The sequence below is a fragment of the Larimichthys crocea genome, chromosome XV, assembly GCF_000972845.2.
Source record: "Larimichthys crocea isolate SSNF chromosome XV, L_crocea_2.0, whole genome shotgun sequence".
Classification (NCBI taxonomy): Eukaryota; Metazoa; Chordata; class Actinopteri; family Sciaenidae; genus Larimichthys; species Larimichthys crocea.
The window spans coordinates 23,728,593-23,754,662 of NC_040025.1; the positions used below are offsets into that span (position 1 = coordinate 23,728,593).

Consider the following 26,070-nt stretch of genomic DNA (forward strand, 5'->3'; position numbering starts at 1 on the left):
GCTCAGCAGGGTTTGAATCTGACCTGTGGCCCTTTCCAGGTGATTATACACTAATGAAAACATAGTTATGAATATTATATTGTATTTCTGCCATATTCTGTGAATAGAGCCCTTTAACTCTTCCACAGTGAATCTCTGACTGTTCATTAAGCGTCCTCAACCCGTCAGAATTTTAGTTTATCCAATACTTTGGTTGATGTCCAAATACAAAACTTTCTACAGTAACACGGTGAACATAAGCATGCATCATCATCACGATCATCATGTGAGCATGCTGATGTTAACATTTAGCTCCAAGCGCCCCTGAGCCTAGAAGCAGAGCCGTTTCTTGCCATATGCGGCTGCGTAGGGCCCCGCAGCCAGCCAAAATGATGAAGAAAAACGTTCGCAGGATAAAGGTAAGGCTTTTGTCCGTGATGTGGGGTGGAGGGGGAGACATAATGCTCAGCTAGCCTCAGATAAATGTTAGCTGCCTCAGCTAGCTGGCTATGATTGCATGTATGTAAATAAAGTCAGCTTTATCCAGAGTTTGCTTTACGAAAGGGCTCAAATAAATGCGTCATGTGAAAGGACTGTGCTGTCATGCCGTGGACTGAAGTGACACCCGGTGTGTCGGATTATAGCAGCTCGGTGTTGTGGTGTCGTATCCTGAGCATAGACCTGTACTACTATTTTATAATCAAATCACTTATTATCAGACTGGTTTTTGTTACTGTTAGTAGTAGCAGTATAGCAGTGGTTTATTCATATAGCACTATGGATTTTAAATGATCAATGAGCCAGAGGGATCTTCAACAGCTCCTGACCAGCAAACAGCAACATGACTATCTAACTATTCTTACTTTTTAGTTTTTTATTGTTTGCACATTAATATGGATGCAGGTCCAGGTGTATTTTTATTTATTTATTAATATTATATTTATTTTATATTTTACTGTTTTGGATTTGTGGGAAAGTGTTTATATGTTATGTCACCTTGTTTTCAAAGTTTACATTAAACATTTTTAGGAACATGCAGCATCTGATGCTGCATTTATTAATGTGCTGAAGCCTGTTTTCTTCTTAAAATGTAACAGATTGTTGCATCACAACAGATCATCTGAAAAGATTTAAAATCTCTCCCTCTCTCAGACTTTGACAATATAGGGGCTCCCAAATAGCATCTTGCATTAGGGCCCCCAAACAGCTAGAAACGACCCTGCCTAGAAGAGGCTTACAAAGCTGCGTGTATGGGTCCAGACTCTTAGTCTTATGTCACACGGTTCAGAGATATCACCTGAAACAATAATATATTCAGATACGCCTCCATAAACACCAACTCTCATTATCCCTTTTCTTCTTTTCATTCCACTCTCTTTCACTTCAGATTTGAATTCTTCACGCAAAGAAAGATCCATTTTACCATTAAAGCGAGAACAGCCAGTGCTTTTAATGCCACATTGTAAGACAGTCTGCCCTGTAGTCTGGTTGCTCCAACAGACGTGTTAAGGAAACTAAAAGGGCCTGAATCTGTCTGCTGGCAAAGTTTTCTCTGCAGCCATGGAGGAAATGAGAGTTTCTTTAATCATGTATCCTCCTAATAATCTCCTGGTCTCAGGCCGACAACTTGAGCATCCATAACCAGCACACTTCAAGGGGAATAGGCTTATGGAGGGAGAAACGGATAAGGAGAGTTTGAGAGAAAAAAAAGAGAGAGTGGGGGAGTGAAGAACAAAAAGGAGCCAAAGACAGAGAGAAAGAGAGAAAGAGACAGGGAGGAGGGGGGTTATTTAAAAGAAAAAAAAGATTTCCCCGTGGTATAATTTGCTGATACAGACGATACAGTGATGGAGAGAGAGAGAGAGACAGAGAGAGAGAGACAGAGAGAGAGAGAGAGAGAGAGAGAGAGAGAGATCCCCAATGGGCAGACTATGAGTAAAAATAAGGGAGAAAAACTAATTAACTGATGAAGTCCCGTTGTGGGCTGCACGTGTGCGCGCACACACACACACTCAGACACACACAATAAATTGCAAACTGGAAACATCCTGCCCCCTGCTGGTCATTCTGAGTCTTTATTACACAACATGACACATTGTGCCTGAGCAGTGTGCACTGTGGACTGAACACACACTGAACCCTGCTGTCCTCATGGTCATCAGGGCCAGTGTCTCAGTTACTGTACTATTCAATGCAACTACTACTACTCTACTATACTTCTAAGATAGACTCTGTTGTCATTCACTCTGGTGATGTTTATCATAAAAGGTATGATGGTAAAGTGCAGTCATGCACTCTAATATTATAAAGGATTCTTGGAAGGAAGTAAATGAATAAGATTAAGAGTTTATAAGCATGTTAGTTGATAGAGGACAGTGTGTTTATGCACAGCAGTGCTGTGGACAAAATGAAATTTTAAAGATTATTTTTTTGGCCTTTTCAAGCTTTATTTCATAGAAACAGCTGAAGAGTGACAGGAATGTGGAGAGAGAGAGATGGGGAATGACATGCGGGAAAGAGCCACAGGTCAGATTCAAACCCTGGGCTTCTGCAGCAAGGACTGAGCCTTCGTACATGGAGCGGCTGCTCTACCAACTGAGCTAAACACTGCCCCGACAAAATGAAAATTTAACTAGATAGATGACATGCCAGCATCATTAATTCAATCTGAAAGGAACATGAGTGACATGATGAATAAAGAATAAATAAAGGTTTAAAAAACAGTATCTTCCAATCAAAACCAAACACACTGAAAAAAAAACTGAACTGTCAATATCTGGTGATAATGACTGCTTTTACTAATTTGAACTCATTAATTTTATGGCAATCTATTCAACAGCTGTCCAAGATGTTTCAGTCAGTGGTGGATGAACTGATGTTGTCATCCATAGATCCACACTGCTAGAATTGCTGAAGACATATTACATTTACATTTAGTCATTTAGCAGATGCTTTTATCCAAAGTGACTTACCAAAAAAAGAAATAATCAAGGTAAAGTGCAACACGAACATGATGCATCAATAAGTACTGTGACAGTAGTAGAGGGATAGATTTAGCATGTCCAGTTTTGGTAGTGTTTGGTAGAGGAGGTCCTTTCTGAAGAGCTGGAGGTCGTCAGGAGTTTTAAAGGTAGACAAAACCTACAAAACCTGATCTGGTAGGAACTGGTAGTGCAGTCCACCAATGGAAAACAACAGATGAGAAAAGTTTGGATTGCCTTGAGCGAACGGGTGGCAGAGCCAGGCGTCGTTCATTGGAGGAGTGCAACAGTCGTGAGGTAACATATGCCTGTACAAGGGCGTTCAAGTAGATGGGTGCAACCAGAGACTACTTCGTAGGCGAGCATTAGTGATTTGAATTGAATGTGGGCTGCTACAGGTAGCCAGTGAAACTTGATGTTGTCTGTCACAGACAACAGCGTAGTTTTGGTGGAGTGACCGCTCTTGAAACCAGATTGATTTGGATCTAGAAGATTGTTCCAAATAGCAATAAAAATTGTTTGTTTATACCAAGCGGTGACCTCTGTCGCTGTGAAGGAAGCCAATGCAAATATGTTAAAAACTGCAGTTCCTCTTGTCGTCCACTTGAGGCTGGCTCCAGAAGTGAGTCAGTCTCCATAAGTCCCCATGTTCAAATGTCCAACTTCACAGCAGAAATAAACATGTTTACAGCCTGGTACAAAAAACAATTTTGGTCTCTGTAGCTAATTTCCCCGTTCATGACAACTGTACTGAGGGTGAATTTATATACAACTCACCTGTTCACATTATATTAAGGCTTAAAGTTATGCAGGATTAAGAGCAGGAACACTTTGATTGACAGATGGGTGCCATCACAGGTGGCTTGTTAGAGCAGGCTTTATCCACCTATTATATACCTCTTCTACATCTCTCTGCAGGTACAGGTGAGAATGGATCAGATCAGATCATTCTGACTGACACAATCATCACACACACACACACGCACATATACACACATACACACACACACACAGACACACACACGCACACATACACACACACGTACGCACACATACACACACACACACACACACACACACACACGCACACATACACACACACACACACAGTCCTGGTAGTCTGGGCCCAAGTGAGAATTGCAGGGTTGGCAGATGAACCACTCAAACCTTCCACCCTTCAGTCATTCCTCCATCTGTCCAAAAAGACTATTCTCCCAGCAGTGAAGGTCTCTCTAAAGAAAGAAAAAGTCTCTTTCCTTATCAACCTTCACTCCTTCATCAGTCATTAATTGGAATCCAACTGCTCACTGAACTCCTTTCAAACAAACAACATTGGTGGAGTGTCACTGCTATTATTGTGTGTGTGTGTGTGTGTGTGTGTGTGTGTGTGCATGTGTGCGTGCATGCATGCCTGTGTGTTTGCTTGCTTACTGCTTGTGGATAAAGTGTTCCACTTCTCAGGGAGCTCCCTGCTGATTCGCTGCTATTCTTCGAAAAGTTGAGTAGTGTTAAAAAAGCTGTCCTGTGTATTAAGGGCCTCTTCAGTACTGAGCAGAGTGAGGCTGTGTTGGAGGACACAGTGCTGAGGTGAGTTTGTTTAGGCTATCAAAGCCAAAAGCTCCGGTCGGCCGCAATTATCTGAAGTTCAGCAATATCTCTGGGCAGCGTTCATAATCAAGCTGCGTGAATGAGAGAGACCTTTTCACTGCAGGCCCCCTGAGGCCTCCCCGTATAATGGGTCATTTGAACAAAAGGTTCTCCATTTGAAGTTTTTTATACTCTTAATGCTGTGCCAGATTAACTGGCTGAGAGTCTTTTCTTCTCCACACATCCCTTGTTTCTATTTATGTGTGCTGGGTAGCAGGCTCTTAAAGTAGGAGCTCACTGCTATTTTCTGCCCACAAGCGACTCTAAAAGTAACTGTTCACGTCCTTCTCTGAAACCGGCTCGTACTTCGACACCTGTGGTGTCTGTAGATATCAAACTGTTCTTATTTTCAGGTGATTATACACTAATAAATATTATTAATCTTACACACTGGATCTTTAATTGTGACAAGAGTTAACCAGCAAAAAGGATCCATGCATGATACTCTACATGCACCAGAAACTAAATGAATAAATGGTTCATATGTCAATATTTCTGTGGTGATGTGAAAGTGTGATTATTTGGTTTGCAGTATTAAAAATGACCTGTTCCATACTCGTGTGGACTAGACAAACACCAGCCGCTTCATGAAGTACTCCTGTACAATGTAATGTGATCCAATACAGCAGCTCTGCTATGACTCCTTTACAAAGACAACAATATTCAGTTTTGACTGACACTGTCAAAGAGGTATTCATTGAACTATATGTTTATTATGGATGTAGTTTACAGAGGTGTTGAAGTGGACTGCATCATATTAAGAGGTGTTTAAAATATTCTGTCCACGACATAAATGAGAGGGACAGAATACACCACTACTAGCCCAGATGATGTTAATAATAATCATACAGTTGAATTATTACCTTTCTAACAGTGAGCTGCTTACATCACAGCATCCTTTCATTTATGGGAGTGCCAGTGTCTTCATGTTGTCACAATGGAGCTAAGTTGCTATAGATGGCTACCTGGCTCCATCTAGTGTAAGTTATCTGTCATTGCACTCCTGCTCAGCACCCTGGAGAGCTCCATGTGTAGAAGCCTGCAGTGCTGATGAACAAACCGGAACAACACCCAGCTGGGCAATGGCAGTCTTTTTACAGGGTGCAGTCACCAGAGAGGAAACTGTTACAAAACCCTGAAAGTTCCAAGAGACACAGTCGGTAGCATTCGGTTTAAACCTCCTGCTTCAGCAGCAAACCTTCCTGGGTGTGGAACCAAGAGCTACATTTCTCCACCAACACCTGAGGACAAAACACTGCATTATTGCCAAAGAGCTGCGGAAGGCGTCAACACACGACCACAAACCTCGCCATACTCCATTCTTGCATTCTGCATGAATTGGTGAACTTGACTTTATACATCAATCACAATAAAATAATCAAATAAGTTATTGTATTGACACCGTTGATACAAATAACACAGCAATTATAAAACCAACTAACAGCTATATCCATGAAAAATAGTTACAGACTGCCAGAGGTGCTGCTGTGTAGGTTGATGTATTTAAAATCACAGAAATAGAAACTCTTCCACCTGCATATTTCTTTGATTGGCTTAAAAAGGTTAAAACGCTCCCAGCAAGAGTTACGGCTGCCTCTCTGCTGACACTGCTGAGATGGACACAAAATAACAAACTAACAGCTAACATGAATACTGACAGGCAAGTCTTATATGGAAGTGGTAAATAAAAAGAAAGTTAACTGACAGCTGAGAGATGAAAAGAAAATTACATTACTGTACTCACCAAGTTGCTGTCCTTTTTTCTGCAGCTGCTACTCTCTGTGCTGAAGTGCTGTGGAAAACACACAAAGAAATTTGGTTTGACATAATCAACATTGCAGTAGTGTAACAAGCTGCTTCCAAATATGGCAGCAATTCAGTGTGACCAAACACTATCTAAATTCACAAGTTAGACAATACACAAAAGCACCTGACACCCAACACAGAAATTGGACAGAATAAGGTACACAGTGAAGAAACAGGTGTGAAGGGCTGTCATCTCACTGCTTTGTTCACAAGACGCTGCCTGGACAACAAAAGTCATTCTGAAATCTTTAAGGAAAAAATTCTTCATTACTTTTTGTGTATTTTTGTGGCCAGTTGTTCTGTCAGTTATGATATTGTACTCCCTTGATCTCTGTGTCCTGAGAACATTGCAGATCTCAGAACGCAGCAATATTCCTAAAAATAGGTCTGATGGGAAAGAAAACTGAGCAGTCAGATGCTCAGATAGGTTGGAAAGAAATTGACATTTTATGAAAGTTTTTCTTTAAATTGTGCTTTGGACATAGGTCCATTACAAATCCATGAGAGAGCAGTGCGATTCCAAAGAGAAAGGAGGGAGTTGTATAGATTATTCTAATGTAGTGCCTATGAAGTAGAGTGAAGTATGATTTGTGGTCACAGTTGTCTCAGTACTTCATAAAGAATCAATCCACTTCCTTTGAGTGAAATGTCTCAACACATGCTGGATAGCTTGCAATAAAACAAGAATTCATGTTCAGCTCAAGATGAATTGTAAAAAATTTGCTGATGATCTGACTGAGTATTTCATCGTGCAGTTCTACCTTTATGTTTATCAAATGTTCAGAAATAACAGGAAAATACATAGTTATCTTAGAGTGGATAACATATAGGAACATATGCATGTATACTGCACATAACTATCCATTCAATATTCACTTCTCTGCACCATTTTTATTGTTTACAACTGACTTTTATCAAAATTGTTGCTCATTAGTGCTTTTTATTTAAACATATTTAAATGCTTGTATACATAATACTTTTGTCTATTCTTTCTCTTTATTTTTTCATCTCTGCTGTTACGTCTTTCAGGCTTTCAGTGGCTGTGTGAAGAGGCCTGAAGAGGAAACCTGAACTAGAGAACTAGTTTTGACTTCTGGCACAATTTGAGGGACTTCTAATGGTAAAATAAGACACTTCAAACCCTGATCATTGGGGCCATTTCTCTCACATGCACCACACTGTACTGTTCCAGCACACTGCTCAATATCACCAGTGGTTATGGCGATATAGTATCTCACTTCATCGCTTGATGTTTTTGTCTCTTTTCCAGCAGATGGCACTATTAACAAAGAGTGTTTGTGTTTGTGTGTGTGTGTGTGTGTGTGTGTGTAAGACAGGGTATGTAGAAATGACACACATGATTCCTGCAGACAGGAACAGACTACACTGACAAGCAGGTAGACAAAAAAAGTCCACTGCAGACAGACAGTCCACAGACACACAGTCCACTTGATGAGAAAGAGGCTTTCGTATTTGCAGAACTCATATTTCATCATTTACTGTTTGACTCATCTTCCTAATCAACCGGGTTTTCTACATATACACAGGTAAAAGCAGATCGTCACCATCTGCTAGCGCACACACAACACCCAAGCAACCCACACAAACACCCACATAGTCAAGCTTGGCAAGAACAGCATGTTTGCACCATGTTTGATTAGGAGTGGTGTGTGTGTGTGTGTGTGTGTGTGTGTGTGTGTGTGTGTGTGTGTGTGTGTGTGTGTGCACGTGTGCTTGACTGAGTGTGTTGATTTGTGTCAGGCTTTGCCCATCTGCCAACAGACCCTCCCTGAAATCTGCTGTCCCTGCATTTCACTCGCACAAACACACATGTACAAACACTTGGAGGGGGTCCAGAGACGGCAGCAACTAGATTTATGTTGATCAATGATCCTGGCACAAAGGGAGCATCGTGGCTCAGTGGTTAGCATTGTCTCTTCACAGCAGAGAAGGTTCCGAGTTTGAGTCCATGGTATGACCCAGGGTCATAATTTTGATTTTTTTTTTTGTCTTGATGTGTGTTTTTTTCTGTGCTGTTGGTCCTCCCTGCTGAGGAGGGTCATGGTGCTACCACCCTTAGGGTCTCTCTCTCCAGGTGCTGTTCCTCCCTGCCTGAGGGTGGTGCTATCACCATTGGTGTTTCTCCATGTGCTGGCTACCGATTGGTGAATGGACTGGTGAAGCTGCTATAAATGGTCACCACTTGAGACATTCGCTCTCTTTTCTTGACCCTACTCCCAACTGCACCAGGCTATGTTGCATTGTATTGTATTGTGTTGTGTTGTGTTGTGTTGTGTGAACTTGTACTTGTACTTGGTATTGTCTGCTGAGTCAGCTGAGGTCTTTCCATGTCGAGTTTCTGTTGCTTCCATGTGTCTGTGTGGATTTCCTCCTACAGTTCAAGGCAGGTCAGCCAAACTGGACACTCAAAATTTACCTTACAGTGAGTTTAAATATGTGTCACCAAAAACAGGGCTGTATTACAGAAAAGCAGGGGCAGGGATTACCATTAGTGTGTTTGCAGATTCACATGCAGGTTCAGAAATCATGGAAGTTGTTATGCAATTTTTTAAGAAAAACCCTTGAATAAGGAGGACTGTATTCAAAGTTTAAGTTGAATTTATTATTCTTGTACAAGAATGAGCGTTTAACAGTGCAACACACAAAAGGGGTTACAGAGAAAAGGCTCCCTCAGGAGCTCTAACCGTTGGTTCTTATACAATTTTCTTAAAATGGGCTGTCTCGGACACCTCCCCACTGACAATTTCCTTTTTTGGTTTTCCGCTCAGTAATGAACATTATGTTTGTTGTCCAAAATGACACCTCCCTTAACCTGTCTCTCTTGTCCTTGAACTATTTTTTTTAATCATCTCTCCCTGCCAGCCTCAGTAAACACATGCCAGATAAGGGGAGTGGACGAGATATGTAAAAGACAGAAAACACACACACTCTATAAGAGTTCAAACATCTGCACCCCAGTATACTCCTTATTTTTATAACAAAAGTTTTGGTTCTGAGATGACCCTCTGAACACACAAAGAAATCTTAATATTTAGTGACAGACAGAAAGAAAGAGAGCAGGGTGCAAAAAAAAAGATAAGACTCTGTTAAGCAAACTTTAGAGGCAGTGCAACTCCATAAACAGGTACAAAGTCAGTGTAATTAGACACACACCCAGGAGGCACAAATTGACAAAGGCACATTTGTGCATACTAATGTGTTTCAATGTTTCAACTTAGCTAAACACAAATAAACACAAAGGCACCCATACAAAATGACAGTGCTGACCAGATTACAGTCTGTTCAGCTGGTATGTTAGCTGTCTGGGGCAAATCAACATGGAGTGCACAAACTATGCAGTGGTCAAAGACGTGCAAGTAACACAGCATGAAAATTTGTCTGTACATGGACAGCAGCTTTGTGTTCTGTCTGAACACAACTTCAGAGATTAACGGGCTAACTTCAGCACAGCAGACCTTTAAGCTACTTTTGATGCAAGCAGAACATGAACTAACAGCAGCTACAGCTGTCAGCAGTTTACTTCACTGTCCATCAGGAAACTCTGTAAATCACAGAGAGTTGAGGTGGAGCAGCCAGAGGACATCAGAGGGAAAACCAGAAAACATTTTCTCCATAAGATATGATCCAGTTTCACCAAAATCAGTCAAATAGTTGGTGGTGTGTGACTTAGTGCTGTAAAGTGTTACATACATCACATGGGTGATTGTACAAAGAGCACAAAGTTACATATGACAAACACACTATTCACCTTATTACAAGTCATGTCGCATCAGCATGATTTTAAATCTGATTTTTATTTAAAAATGAGATGTAATACTGATGTCCTGTGTGACATATACGCTGAAGTTGTTGCATAATAAAAAAGTAGTCAGAGGTGGAATGAAGAAAAAGTTTCTGGAGCATGACATGAAGTGGGGGTATGGCATAGTATGGCACAAAGGGTTATAGAAAAGCTGTCCCATACCTCACCCACACATGCTGTTCTTAAAACAGAAAGATAAGACTTGTGGCAGCAGTATAGATCTGATTGTGTGACTTAGTTCTGGATTCTCTCTGTCCTTATAAGACTCTGGCATCGACATGAATATGTAACCTGATTGTTATAAAAGTCTGTCCATAGAAAGAGTCAACCGTTATGTTGACTGATATTTCACTGCCTAATCTCACCCATGCTAGATAGGATGATATTTCAGTAACCATGCACTTGTCTTTGAAAAGCACTGTGAATTCCCTTGTTGCTGAAAGGTGCAATACAAACAAAGTTACCTTACGTTGCCCTGTTAACTGCAACTGCCACTAAACACAGTGTTTCATTTTCAGTAATTCCTTTACAGAGTGGGTAAGAGATTCTTTCTCCTTGGCTGAAAAGATTTTCAGGTTAAATAAGAAGGAAATTCTAGTTACTGAGGAAGCTGAATGGAAAGTAAATTGACCCTCAACCTCTTTTGGATGAGTCCATTTGCAGACATGGAGCAGTGCCAGCATCTCTCTCTGAGCTCTAAAATGAATCTCATCCATCTCTCATCTCCTTCAATCACTCTCTCATTTTTTTCCCTCTCTCATTCAATTCCTATCTATTTTTTCTGCTTTGTACTGCACTGGATGTCATCAAGGTGATATGATACATCAATTCAGGACAGTTTAGACACATTATGGGATGAACAGTGGTAGTTAAAAGAATAACCCTGTAGCAATAGTGTAATTTAAAGGTCTCAGCACTGCACCCATGCATGCTGCATCTTCTCTGGAAACTCATGGTATCTACAACCATAGATGAAGCTAACAAAGATGGTCTGTCCATTTAATGCAGCATATCTCAACAGCTATCGGACAAACTGCAAGAGATTTACAACATCAACAACAAAACTACAGTGTTTATATGTCATCCAATGTTATCCTACCAACATCTTCATTCATTTGACTGTTCAGAAAGTAGTCTTGGTTCTTTTTCAATTTGTCCTCATAGATGTACTAGATTTAGTTCATCACATAGTAAAATAAGTCCAAGCCAAGTAGACAGAACTCATACTGGACTAATATTCTCCCAAATTCATGAAGATTCACTAATTCATTCATAATGATCAACAACCTGATACAGCAGCAGACTAGACTATGTCTTGATTGCATTGCTTTATTGAATGTATTTTTAAGCCTAACCCAATAGACTCTGTAACATTAGTGTGTCCAAGAGAGAAAGGGAAAGGGGTCGGTGAGGGAGAGGCTTCAGGATTGTATTTGGTTTTGATGCAAAACAGTTTATTAGTCGTCTTACTATTCCAGAATGTGAAAAAAAGAAAAAGAAAAAGCCGTACAGACATCTGTCAGCCAACACAGAGACAAAACTTCAAGGTTCATGGCTCAGTTATTTCTCATTCTACAACAGGATTGCACAAAATTTAAGTTGTAGTCCCAGAGAAAAGAATTGTCCCTTCCCCGCAGGATTGTTGCTAAGATGGATATTGCTTTGAATATCCTTTGAACTCACAGGCACCTCACCTCACTGAGCCTTCCTGTCCTGGGCCGTTCCACATTCCATGACAAATTGTTTGTTGTTTCCAGTAGTGTGCCTTCTTTTTTCTTAAATGAATGATCAGCTCTTTGGATTCAAACCTTCACACTAGAAGGCGGGGTGATCTCCAATCAGCATTGTCTGTGAGGAAGTTCAATATAATAATAGTGCAAATTTTGCCTGTCAGTTTCATTGGGGAGATTGTGTTGAATGCTGAGCTGAAATCAACAGACAACATTTAAATGTAAGTGTTGTTATTTTCAAGGTATGTGAAGACTGATTGGAGATCAGTAGGAAGGGCATCCTCTGTAGATCTACTGGCTCTGAATATAAACTTGTGAGGGTCCAGACTGGCTGGGAGGTTGTTTTTGATGTGCTGGCGAACCAGTTTCTCAAAGCTCTTTATCAGACTGCCACAAGGCAGCAGTCTAGACTAGACACTGCAGACCTTTTTACAGTAGGTACAGGGAAGATGGTGGAAACACTCTCATCTAACAGTGATGTTAAAAGTCAGCTAGCTAACTGGTACGTGTTCTTAGTACATGGACAGGGCCCAGCAGCTTTGCTCATACTCACTCTCATCAGGCTTTTTTCTTACATCCACTGTGGATACTGAGAGTAGCTGGTCTTCTTCAGATGGAGTCAACTTAACAGCTGACTCTTTGTTGAGAGATCCAAGTGAGCACAGAATGTGTTAAAATCATCTGGAACATGCTGTACACACTTCTCTGTAGCCTGAGACATTCTGGATTGCCTGCCACGTGTCTTTGGTGTTGTTGGAGTTGAGGTTTGTGCTTCGCTCCTTTGATGCCAGCTTCTAGTTTCACTTCCTTGTCACCTGAGTGAAAGGCAGCTGTTTTGGCTCTGGATAAAGGATTCACCTGCCTTTATCCAGGCTTTCTGCTTGAGAACTGATTGTATTGTCTTCATGATTTCCACATCATCAACACATTGTTGATGTATGGTGTCAGTGATGATGCGGTTATCCTGTGTAACAGAATCTCCGAACATGCATTCAGAACAGTCCCACACAGCTGCTGTAGCTTCATCTGTCCACGCTTTAACCATTTTTCTGATGGTTTGCTAGGAGGAGGCAAGCAGGAGAGGGGGGTAAATATGGTCTAGTAGACCGATATGGGGGCAGGTTTCTAACAGCTAGGCCTTCTCATGTAAACATGGTCTTGGGTGTTGTTTCCCTTGGTGGACCTGTTGGTGGAATTAAGGTAAAAGAGTTCTGAGATCTGTTTGATTCAAATCATCAGCTACAATAAAAAAAAAACAGCCATCCAGTTGTTTTGTCGTCTGATTGCTGATGACTTCATACAGTTTCTGTAGTGCATTTTATGAGTTTGCATCAGTCAGAAATGTAAATAAGAGCAACAAAAACATTTCTCTGGGCAGATAATATAGCCAGTACAGTAACATTAAAAATTCAACATCTGGGAAACATTGTCCATCAACCTTGATGACATTTGAGCTCCAACTGTACCACAGCTTTGAGTTCTGTTTGTGTGGAAAGTGGTCACAGTAGTGCATCTGGAGGCTGTTGGACCTTTCTGCTGGTGCCTTCTTATTTTTCAGCTTCTCTCAAGCTCTTCTTCCTGCTTCATGTATTCTACACAAACATTCTGAACAACACATTTTCATCTGGAAAACTGACTCATTCTCAAATGTGTGTGTGTGTGTGTGTGTGTGTGTGTGTGTGTGTGTGTGTAGGAAAGCAGGTCAGTATTTAGAAGCTGCTTGTGGTCTAACTGTGTGTCCCTGAGTCTGACTGAGCTGGCAGATGGCGCAAGCCTGAAGACACACACAAATACACACTGTAAAGTTTGGATTCATTGTGAGAGTCTTCATTGAATTACCCTCAGCCTGACCCAAGTGCATTATCATGTCAGCTAGGAAGAATGTCAAGATCATGGGTCCAGTTGAATAGTCTATTTTTCCTAACCAAGTAAAATGACCTGGAAGTATTAATGCAGTCATGATAACAGCTGTTTGAATTCTCTAAATGTTGGAGTGGACAGGAGGGTGAGCAACCATTCTGACTCTGACACATCATTTTACTCTGAAAGGTGGACAATATTTCTTTATTATTTAAATTCTTACCACAGATGGTAAGACCTCGTGTCTTTCTCCATATCAGGCTCATTTGGATTTTTTTTCTCAAATAGTGAGTAGGAGGGTAACAACACTGACACGGGACTCACACCGAACGCGGAACGGAAGCGGAACGGAAGCGGAACGGTACTTTGCCCGGCGTCAACTCACACCGGACGCGGATCAGCCGCGGAACGGCAGCGGACCGAGCCGGCCGTATTCACGCGAGATCACGAGATCACGCGAGAATCCTGGACGTACGCGAGACCCCGCGTATAAACAGTGTATAAAAAAACAACAACAACAAACAGCTGACTTTGCTTCTCCGACGTGGAGGAGATTATAAAAAGCATCTGTTATGTCATAAATGATTGTGTGTTGTTCCACTTCAACAATTAGTCTCTCGTTGAGACCCTTTGATCGATCTTTGATCACCTGGTGCCACCGGTTATGACGTCACGTTGATGTGAAGTTGTAAAAAGCTACAAGAACTGTGTATTGTGGAAGTTTATTACGTTGATTCAAGGCCCGGTTTCCTGTCTGGTGCGCAGTGCTCTGTTGAAATTTACGAGGTTTAGCCGTGGCTCGCGGAAGAAATAGAAATCCTGCGGAAAGCTCGCGCCGTGGCGCGGAGAGCCGCTTCTGGGACGCTTCTGATCCGCGTCTGAACCGCGCCCGGTGTGAGTGCTCTCATTGACTAGACTGGATTCTATTTGCTACGGTGACCGCGGCGGTACCGTTCCGCTTCCGTTCCGCTTCCGTTCCGCGTCCGGTGTGAGTTGGCCTTGACTGTATGACCACTGTTCATACTTAACTTTACCTTCATGTGCAGGACACCTTTTAAAGAGTAACTCCACACTGTTTTCATTTACTGGGACATTCCAGCTATTGAAACTGGTCTCCAGGCATTTGTTGAAATACAAAAACAAACAGTCTATGCTCAGTTTCTTTCACTGATTAGTTACTATCAAGCATAATTCCCTTTAGGAGTAATACAATATCTTTTCAGCTCATCCTCATTACAAAACTGGTTCACGACTGCTGAGTGTTTGGTGCAATGAAACTGATGTTTATGCACATGTAGATGGAGGCATACACATTCACATGCAGAATTGTTTCATTATCGCTGAAGGAAACGGAGGTGTGTCTGTGTTTCTTTGATTGCATTGACCTATTTTCCAAGTAGCAGTTCCATTAAATAATGAATTGGTCTGAATAAGTCTGCAGGGGCCTGAGCAGACCCAAACAAACTACAATATGTCAGTTAGTTTGGTTGGTACCTGTATAAAATGCCAGGCTTCTTCCTATTATAGGGTCCAACTGCAGTTTCTACAAATGATAGGAAATGAATGAACTCATTTATATTGCCATTTTCCGTTCAGTATCAGCATTCAGTGCTGAAACACTAGAAGAACTAGGGGCAACTTCTTGGCCACTGTCCGATTGCTGGCTAACAAAATGGACGAGACAAAAGTCCTCTCAGAAAAGGCTAAAGAACTGCTGTGTACTGGTGCGTACAGACAGATGGCTCAGTAGCACCATCAGTAGCAGAATGCACAGTCTTCTGCGCTGACAGGACAGTGGACTCCAACAAGACCTGTGGGGGTGTGTTGTTATTGTGGTTGTTCCGGTGTGGAACACCACTACATACCTGTTTATTGTGTTGGCGTTCGCTACAGCCCACAGTAGTCTTTGTTCGAGTTGAGAATAAAGACCAGCTAAACCAGTTTGCGCTAACCAGGGTTGCTACAATAATAAGATCACTTCAAGGCATTGCTCTACTGATCTTGAGTTGATTCAGTGCTCGTTTACCTGCAGAGGGAATTCATGGCCATTGCCATTACCACTTTGAACATCCTCCACATGCTAATAAGAAGAGATACTTTACTAATCCCTCAACGGGGAAATTCTTTTTTCACTCTGTTTTATTTACATGCATTTTTAACCCAGAACACACACATGCAATACAAGGGCTCATAGACGTGCAATATGGAGACAGATGGTGGAGTGATGGGCAGCCACCAGAGCAGCGCCCTGCGAGCAAATGGAGGGGCGCCTTGCTCAAGGGCACCTCAGCAGTGCCCAGGAGGTGAGCTGGCACCTCTCCAGCTACCAGTCCACCTTCCATATTTTGGTCCATGCTGGACTTGAACCGGCCACCTTCTGCTTCCCAAGCCAAGTCCCTATGGACTGAGGTACTGCCGCCCCTTAATGCTAAGGTAGCAGGAGACAACAGATCAAACAATCCTTTTATTATAGGTTGGATTTCAACCCTGACCTCAGTACTGCACTGCCTACATTTCACTAACATGTTCCCTTCCTTCCAACACACCCGTTACAGTGTCCTCATAAAACAGGTCAAGGCAGCAGTTAAGAAAATCACTGTCTGGCCTGATGGAGCAGTCTCTGAACTCCAGGACTGTATTGATGAACACTGACTGGATTATGTTTGCACCCATGTCTTGCATACAGACCTAAATAAATAAATAAATATAAATAAATACATATCAACTGTGCTATCTTACATTAACTTTTGCACTGATGCTGCCTACTTCCTGAAAATTCTCCCCATTTTCTACGGCAGCTCCACTGAGCTCTCGAGCAGCTACATCTCAGTGTTGTACCAGGTGGCCCAGCTTAAAGCCATAAAAAGACATTTAGCATAAATACAGCCTACACAGAGATCTCAGGATCAGCAGAGATCCCACCCACACAAACCACAGCCTGTTCTCCTCCTGTCCTCTGAGAGGCGCTGCATGAGCTCCAGAGCCCAACCCATCTGAACCTGGCTACCCACTGAACTTATGTGATGACTACTGAAAAAAATTACCTTTTGAGTTAGGATGATTCTGTTACACAATAACCATGTTGAACTTGCGAGACTCAACAGCCATGTTGCCTTCCATCACACAGCTCTCTCTCTCTCTCTCTTTCTTTCTCTCTCTCTCTCTCTCTTTCTCTCTCTCTCTCTCTCTCCCTCTCTCCCTCTCTCTCTCTCTCTCTGACAGATATGGCGTTGGCCTTGATTGGACCGATCTGTGCAATCAACAACATTTATCAAACTTTAGGCCCCTTAATTCAGTCATTTATCACACTGGTCGTGCAGCATGATTATAATTAAAAACGCCCATCAGTCAGACTGCCTCTGAATTAGTGCTCTAATTGAACAAGTAGCAGCACTACATAGACTGATGACTTCTTTCTTCTCAACATATTTGCAGACTTTCTCTCATGAATTATTCTGTCGACTGGCCTGAGCCCTGAAGCCGAAGAAAAAGCAACAATGCTTATTTAATGGATATGTAGTCATTTGCATTTTGGGTGAAAAAAAGGGAGAGCTCATTGTAAGTTAATAAGCATCAGGCGTAAGACTTATTTGGATCCATATCCCATTTCCTAACACCTACTTTATGACAATAGCCAGTAATCACATTACAACACGCCCACGATAAAACACTTGCGTGGTAAATTTGTCTTGAATTGTCAGTGTGAACAGGTTCACTGTGTATTTTCTGTACGAGCCTCAGGCTTATGTAACATGCAGTGTTTCTGATCTGCTTACCTTCTGTTTGCTTCATCACATTTCACAATTGATATGAAGGCTTTATCATGATTCGCTCCGCTGGGAGCTAATCTTGCGGAACAGATGTGGTGACAGAAACATGAGTGAGTTACCGGCGCTGCAGCATGTGTTGGATATGATGATAGCAATGCAAAATGTGTCAAACACGTATTAATGGTACTTTTTTTTTTCACTTTTAGGGGACTGCTATTCAATGACTTAACAGGGTAAGCACACTTGAACAGACAAACACACACCCACACACACAGCTGTCCAAGAAGAGGATGGATTTTTACATACTCATAATGTCGGCCCGAGGGGGTAGTAGAGCTGAAGCAGAAGCAATTAGTAGATGATGCTGTTCTGATAATCAATCAATCATTGAGTCATTCTCTGCATCTAGCTTCTCAAATGAGAGAACCTGCTTTTCTTTGAAATGTTTAATATCTTTATCAATTAAAACTGATAAATGATTTCTGACATTTTTTTTATCCAAACGATTAATCAACTCCAAAAAATAATCAGCAGATTAATCAACAATGAAAATAATTATTAGTTGTAGCGCTTGTGCAGAAAAGCTAAAAACAGGGACATATGTCATTATTTTCTTGATTCTTCGACTAATACAATTATATAATACATCATCGCTCGCATGCCTTCTACAGCTCAGCTGCTATTCAATTCAATTAAATTTTTTTTATATGAGGCCATATCATAACAAAAGTTATCTCATAACACTTTCCATACAGAGCAGATCGTACTCTTTATAATATTATTTACAGAGACCAACAGTTATTAATCTCTCTCTCAGACATTTGCATATGAAATCAGAATCTGTAGGCAAGGGAGCAAGATATTGGCATAAACATTAGTGTTATCTGAATATGAAGATATCCATGTGTAGAGATCAACAGAAATGTGTCTTTCTCGTCATTTTTGAGTATCAAGTTACTAATGAGACTGCAGAGAAAGTCTAATCTGTTTTCTGGCCACACCAGAAGTCCAGAAACATTGGCCAGAAGCCAAATCGTCATCCGATAACAGCTGAGGGTCTAAGATTGAGCTGCTGTCAACTTGTACACAAGTCATTGTCTTCACATGGAGGACATTTCTAAAATTATGTTGAGGTACTTTTATTTTCTGAAATAGAAAAGAATGTTTCTGTAAAAAAAATAAGCAGTGAAGCAGTCATCATATAATCATAAGTTAATCATCTAAACTTGAGGTCAGTTGAGTGTTTTTGCTTTAGTTGTGTTGTTACATTTATATTCATATTTACAGCAGGGGGCACTGAACTGGATATGTGTGTGCGCACGACAGCTTACACACACATGCATATCAATATGCAGTGAATCTTACAATGTCAAAATGGAAAAAATATCACAGCACTGCAGCATAGTGGCTCTAAGGAAATGTAAGCAACTACACAGCTGGCTACGATAAACCACACACACAAACTACAAAGCATGGTCAGCGTACGTGTGAAGATCTGTTACACATCAAAATCTGCCATTTGGAATACATACTTCCAAACTTCTAGCAGGATAGCTAATCAGATAGCTAGCAAGTTCATCCAAACAAGAATATACACACAAATACCCCTCACAATGTAACATATAGTTTAAGAAGTCAAATGGCACTTCAACCTGCCTCATGACGTGATGAAGTGTTTGTGTGAGTGTCAAGGCAGCAACAACAAAGCTCTAAAGAATCAGTACCAGGAGTAATGTTGAGTTATGCTCCTCAACACCCGGTGAATGAACACAGAAACATTCACCGCCAAGAGTATCTAGGAACACGAGCTGTAGTCTAAATGAGAAGATAAACTAAAAACGAACTCTTTCACTCTTTTTTGGTCTAAGATGATTTAACTCCAGAAATGTGCTGTGTAGCAGCCTGGTAACCTATTATTTTGTACAGTACCTCACTATTAGAGCTCCATCTGCTTCAGAGCTCTGAGGTCAGCATGATTCTTTAAATCCAGTCCATTGTTTGAATAGTAGGAGATCACCATGGGTGAATCAGTTCACATCCGAAATCAAGAAAGACAGACAAGAGAGCTCAGACTGCTGCTAGCACTTGAAACTAATACTAGGTGGAAAATGCAGCCCAGACACCACCCACCTCCAACACTAGCAGTAGTACGGTATCAGGTGATTGACAGACAGAGTGAGCTTTGTGTTCCCTGAGAGATTATTAAAAATTCCAGTTGTGTGAATATAAAGCAGGGCTGTGAGAGTGAACCTGTGAGTCAAGGAAACACAAGTGCAAACTCTATCATGCAGAAATGCTGAAGAACCCACATATAGCTCCATCTCTGTCACTACCCCGCCCTCTCACTTCCATGTGACCGAAGAGGAAACCACAGTGTTTATCCTCTTCACATTCACACACAGGCACAGATCAAGAGCAGGCCATAGAGAGGTGCAAGGATAAGTATTTCCACCCTGCACTCTTTCCGGCGTGTGTGTGTGTGTGTGTGTGTGTGTGTGTGTGTGTGTGTGTGTGTGTGTGTGTGTGTGTGCATGTGTCTGGCAGTAGAGGAAAGATAAAATATCTTCCCCACAACCAGACACAGAAACATGCGATGTAGTAGAGAAAACCACAGATGCATGTCTTTGAAGAGAGATAAGGACTGTAAGAAATAAGAGGACAAAAGAATCGTGAAGTATAAAATAAGGTAAAGAGTGAAGGCAGACAGGAAATGAAAGAAACTGATATAAGAAGAGAAGAAATTCCCTCTGGAAATCTGAAGAGAGACAAAGAGTTTGTGCAGTCCTGTAAAATCGATAAAGCAATCAAAGACTCGTACAGACAAGAAATAAACAAAAATTTCAACCTAACGGCTCCTGACAGTCTTCCACCTGCTAATATCACCAGAAAGAACCTCAGTTACTGACAGAAAAAGAACTGTGCTGATCAAAGGTCAGTGTGAAGATTCTGAAGACGTCCTGAGGGCCACTACCAACCTCCATCCAATGAGCCAGCGACTGGCAACTGCTGACTAAAACCTACATGAAACAGCGTATTCTGCCTTTTCAGCCTCCACCGTCTTCAGTCTTAACTAACATTAGCTCACTAACCTTTATTTTACACATTGGCAGTCTTCCTTTATGCAGCTTTAGGACATGTTATGGATTGTTTGTCAGGTAGAGCAGACAGCTTGTACCTCCCACACCTCCAGCCAAAGGCAACGCACCAGCAGACTGCAGGAGAAGCACAGATAACTGCTGCAGAAGGTTATATCCAATCTACACTTCCACCTTTCTTCCTTACTTCCCTGATTTCACTTCCTATTCTGTGGTGGTTCTGGATTGTTTGTTTCTGTGTGTGTGTGTGTGTGTGTGTGTGTGTGTGTGTGTGTGTGTGTGTGTGTGCAGTAGGGGTATATGCAGTGCAGGGCAGGCTATCATCTCCTCACAGTAAATCCTGTTGAAGAGCAGAGGATCGCCTCCAGGCCAGCCACAGCTAACACAAAAAATACTCTTCAAAACACACACACACACACACACACACACACACATACACACGCACACACGCGCACATACACACACAGCTACACATCTCCTCTGTCTTCCACTTCCATATGTACACACAGGCAGACACAGAACTGGAATACCTGTGTTATATATAATGTAGGTTTCTTAACCTGCAGTTCCCCCTCAGTATGCTTCAAACAAGCTGGTTCATAGGAGGTGTCATCTGAGCACGTCTGCAGATCTGTTGGACTGCCTTGGACCAATATCACAATGGTGTTTGTTCATTTCTGTGTGGTCTCCCTCTTTGTCTAGCTGGACCATGACACTCAGCAGAATCTTCAACATGAACGTGTCCTCTGTCACCCCTGTAGTTCCTCTCATGCACGGACAGCTTATATAATTACAGAAAGAACCAGCTCTGACCTCATTTGATTAATATGCAGATAACATCCTAATCTGGACCAAAATGAGGAAGTAGAGGACACAGTGTGCAGGAGAAGAGGCCACAGGACTGGACAGAGAGGTGAAATCAAAGAGATGCCTCTGAAAGAGGGCGAGTGTTTGAGTTCAGCAATTCAACAGTCGAGCAGACAGCTTCATACTGGTTTGATGCAGCTCCTCTGTCTGCCAGCTGGTTAACTATGTAGTGTGTGTGTGTGTGTGTCCCTCACATTACAGAGTGACTGCAGTGCGGGGTGTTTTGTGTATATGAGTGGGTACTGTACATGCAGCTTATGATTGCAGCCCGCAGCTATTTTCTAAAACACAATGGTGCAGGAACAGTAATTATTTTTTGGTCTTGAATGGCTAATAAACTTTTAATTGCTTGCCATTTCCCAAGGAAAGGGTTTTATCTCCTCAGACGTGATGCCAGAAAAGCGTTAATCATTTGGCCAGGGTGAAAATGCCAAGGGGATGTTACAGTGGAATCTTTCACTGGACTGAGCAAAATACAAGTAACTAACCTTGATGAGGTCCACTATGGGCTGAAATATGTGCCACTAGAAACTGAATCTGAATCATTTATATTTGAATTTGAATTGCTTAACCTAAATAATTGCATTAAAAAACTGAATTTGAATCACATACTTTGAATTTGTATTGTTGAATTTGAATCATTGCATTGAAAAACTGAATCTGAATTGAAATTGAATTTATTAGGTTGGAACTGAACATTCAGTTCTCACAATTCAATTTCAATTTTCTGTGACAAATGTCCGGGTAGTTGAGGCAGAGCAATCGAGCACAGATACACAGGACGCCTCTTCAGCCAATCAGCACCTACGTTTCTGAGCACATAACATAGTGGTCATTTGATGCCACCCGCCATGAAACGGAGGAAGAACTGCTTTATGGCGTTATATTTGAGTCTAGTGTTGCCACCCGTCCCGTTTATCCCAGAATTATTTTTGTTGGTTTTTTTTTCATCAGGAAAAAAAAAATCTCTCCCGGGACACAATCTGTCCTATGTTTTGGGGAAAATATAAAAACTTTACTTGGTTTCCTTTGTTCTGTAGTCCAGAAACGTTCCCATGCTTCTGTAGCTATTTAACCGTCTGAGGAGGGATTGGACGGATCTGCCTAATCCGCCTTGTAAGTTTTACATGTCTGTGAAACAGTTTATAATAGAGAGATGTGGTTTGTTTCACTGTTTTCCTGAGATTCCGCTGAAGACGGAGATATACGGTTTGTGTCTGTCCGACACTTCAATGTAGATTTTTCACTCATGCTTCCCTTATGATAGCTTAGGTTCTCCTGAATCGATAGATACCACACACATGATGTTCCATATACATTTAGTATTGTTTATAAGTCCAAATGTTGAAGAAGTAAAAACGAGCTGAAAATGGCTTGGTCCTTTTTTTTTCACAAATCCAAGGTGGCAACCCTATTTGAGTCATAAGTCGTGCGAGCGTAAACACATCTGCATGCGCGCAGATTTCTCTGTGTGGGAGTTCTGCTCGCTCTTAGCAAAGACTTTTGACAGTTTGGGGGCGGAGACCAGGGCCCTCTTATGATTGGTCATTTTCCAGTAAGCTCCAGTAAGCGGCAAACTGGAAGAGGAAGAAGAAGAAGAATAAACTATAAACAGTGTTTCATTGAGTTAACATACATGATATTATGTACAATAACAACCATTACAAAACATGACAAAACAACTCATGAAACTGATTATACATTTTTGATTTAATTGAAATAATTCTTACAATGTGATAGTTGGTGCTGAATATGTACCACCGTACAGGAGGGGACGAGCTGACGCTTGCAGTCAATGAAAAACATAAAGAAGCCTTGCATAAAATGAAAATAAAAACCAGCAAAATAACGTACTGACTAAATAAAAAGAATCTGAATGAATACATTCATTTTGACGAAATTCAAAACAACCCACATGCTACACATTTCTGGAAGCTGTCATCAGCAGAAAACTGAAAAAAGCACCCACGTGGGGGGCTGGAAATGAACACAAATTCATCTCACTACTGGTTTTTATTTTCTTCACCTAGCAAAGCAAAGAGCCTCCAGAAAGTTGAGGGGAACCTGTCATTCAATAGAAATATGAAGTCACTTTGCAGTCACAATACAAATTTAAATGATGTGATTCAAATTCAGTTTTTTTATGCAATTATTCAGGTTAAGCAATTCAAATTCAAATATAAATGATAGCCAGAGTTTTATAGCTGATTTACATCTGGGGTCCTTGGGAAGGAAGAAGCTGTTCTTGTGTCTGGTTGTCTTGAAGTGTAGTGCTCTGTAGCACCTCCCAGAGGGGGGAGGTTGGAAGAGCTCGTGTTCAGGGTGTGATGGATCTGCAGTGATGTTACTTGACTCTCAAGATATACAAGTCCTGAATGGAGTGCAGGTTGACACCAATGATGTTTTCTGCAGTCCTGTCCTCTGTGGCAGATCCAAACAAGACAGTGATGGATGTACAGAGAACAGGTTGGATGATTGAACGATGTGGTTTGGGTTGTTATGACTGCATCAGAGAGCCAGCTATGACGAGGCCCATGAGATATGATTAAAGTTCTGGGAAAAGGAAGTAAGTCACTTTTAGTTCATGTCCATCCAAACAGAGATATTCCTACAGATTTTCCTTCTTTTTAAATTAATCAAGAATTATTTGAAGAGGGAACATCATGAATCCACTTGTCCCCTGGCAAAGACGGTCCTGTCCTGTTTAGCTGCTTATCATGGGAAAGAACCATCTGTGCTCCCATGTCTTTATTCCCCTCTCGGGTGACCTTTCTGGGACACGGTCAACACCTTTAAGAATAGACTTAAGACTTTCCTTTTTGATAAAGCCTAACGTTAGGGCTGGCTGAGGTCATCCCTTAGTTATGCTGCCATAGGATTACACTGCCGGGGGACCCCACCGAGGGTTATGCCTAGCCAGGCATGGTATTGGTTGAAGATGCACACATCTCCCTTACCGAAAACTCTCTCTCTCTCTCTCTCTCTCTCTCTCTCTCTCTCTCTCTCTCTCTCTCTCTATATCTCTCTCTATATATATATATCTCTCTATATCTCTCTATATCTCCCTCTCTCTCTATATATATATCTATATATCTCTATATCTCTCCATATCTCTCCATCTGTGGACATGTCTCATTAATGCATGTTACTAACCAAACTTCCCCGGAGTTTCTGTGCTCTGTCGTCCAGCAGGTTCTCGTGGATCGTGGCTGCTGCTGTGATCCTGCATGACGCCCACTACATATATTATTACTGTCATTATTACTACCATATCTATTACTGTAATCATTTTTATCATTCATTATAATTCATTGTCATTTTATCAGTCATTGTACAATATGTTTGTGTTGATTTGTCCTGTACACGTGACATCCATTGCACGTCTGTCCGTCCTGGGAGAGGGATCCCTCCTCTGTGGCTCTTCCTGAGGTTTCTTCCACATTTTTTCCCTGTTAAAAGGGTTTTTGTGGGCAAGTTTTTCCTCACTGGAACCGAGGGTCTAAGGACAGAGGGTGTCACTCCCTGTACAGATTGTAAAGCCCTCTGAGGCAAATGGACTTTGTGACTTTGGGCTATACAAATAAAATTGATTTGATTTGATTTGATTTGATTTGATTCTGTCAAACTCTCTCCATCTCTGCCTTCACATGTTTTTAATTCCTCCTGTATTTTTTTGCCCTCTCAATCATGTTTTTTCTCTCTGCAATCCATTCTTCCTTTACTCTTCCATCACCCTTCTCGTCTCTCCATCTCTCTGTGGCAGTGTGTGTGCCTCTGATTAAGTTTGGATTAGATAGACCAGAGAATAGCTGGCTTACATTTGAAGCTTGAGGGAAGGGTGGTGGGAGAATAATAATGAGACTGAAGAGATGGAGGACTGTGGTGGGAGGAAAAGAGGATAAAGTACAGAAATGGGGGAGCCATTTTATTTCAATGCACATTTAAAGAAACAGTGCATTCATGAGCCCTGAGCAGGAAGATGTCTGCTGAACAGTGAGGCACTAACAAACAAAAAATCTGACAATGACTGTCAAATAAATATGTATTACTTTACATTCATTTGTGTTCCTTTTTGCAATTTTCTATATTTTTAGGCAAACTTGTTGTTTACTTCCACATGAAATGGTTATGGACCACCAGGCCAATGAGATCACACCAATATGTTCCAGTGTTCACTCTCTTTTCTCTCTTTTTCTCTGTGTTTGGTCTCTACCACCCTGAGGTACATATCTGGCTCTTTATTTTATAAATCAAATAACTACATCCACCATCTGGTCTAAGTGTGTCTGCTGAGCAGCTACTGTACAGTGAGTATCATGTTCTGATATTTTCTCTGTACAAGTCATCTGAACGACTTCACGTTTCATACTGTCACACTGTTTTTTTTAAATAATCATCTGTTACATTGTAATTATAAAAATATTGATTAGCATCATAGATCATTATATAATTTTAACTATTATGAATGTACAATGTTCATATGGTCAAACTGTGAGTCAGTGTGTCATAGCG

At 41.3% G+C, this 26,070-nt stretch overlaps 1 long non-coding RNA gene across 1 annotated transcript in view; it reads right to left on the reverse strand.

Moving 5' to 3' along the window:
- Positions 1-26,070, reverse strand: part of LOC113747703 (uncharacterized) — a 131,492-nt gene that overhangs the window by 56,828 nt on the left and 48,594 nt on the right. The window contains exon 2 of the long non-coding RNA XR_003463819.1: positions 6,352-6,399. This is a non-coding gene — a long non-coding RNA (uncharacterized LOC113747703). The remainder of the gene's footprint in view (positions 1-6,351; positions 6,400-26,070) is intronic.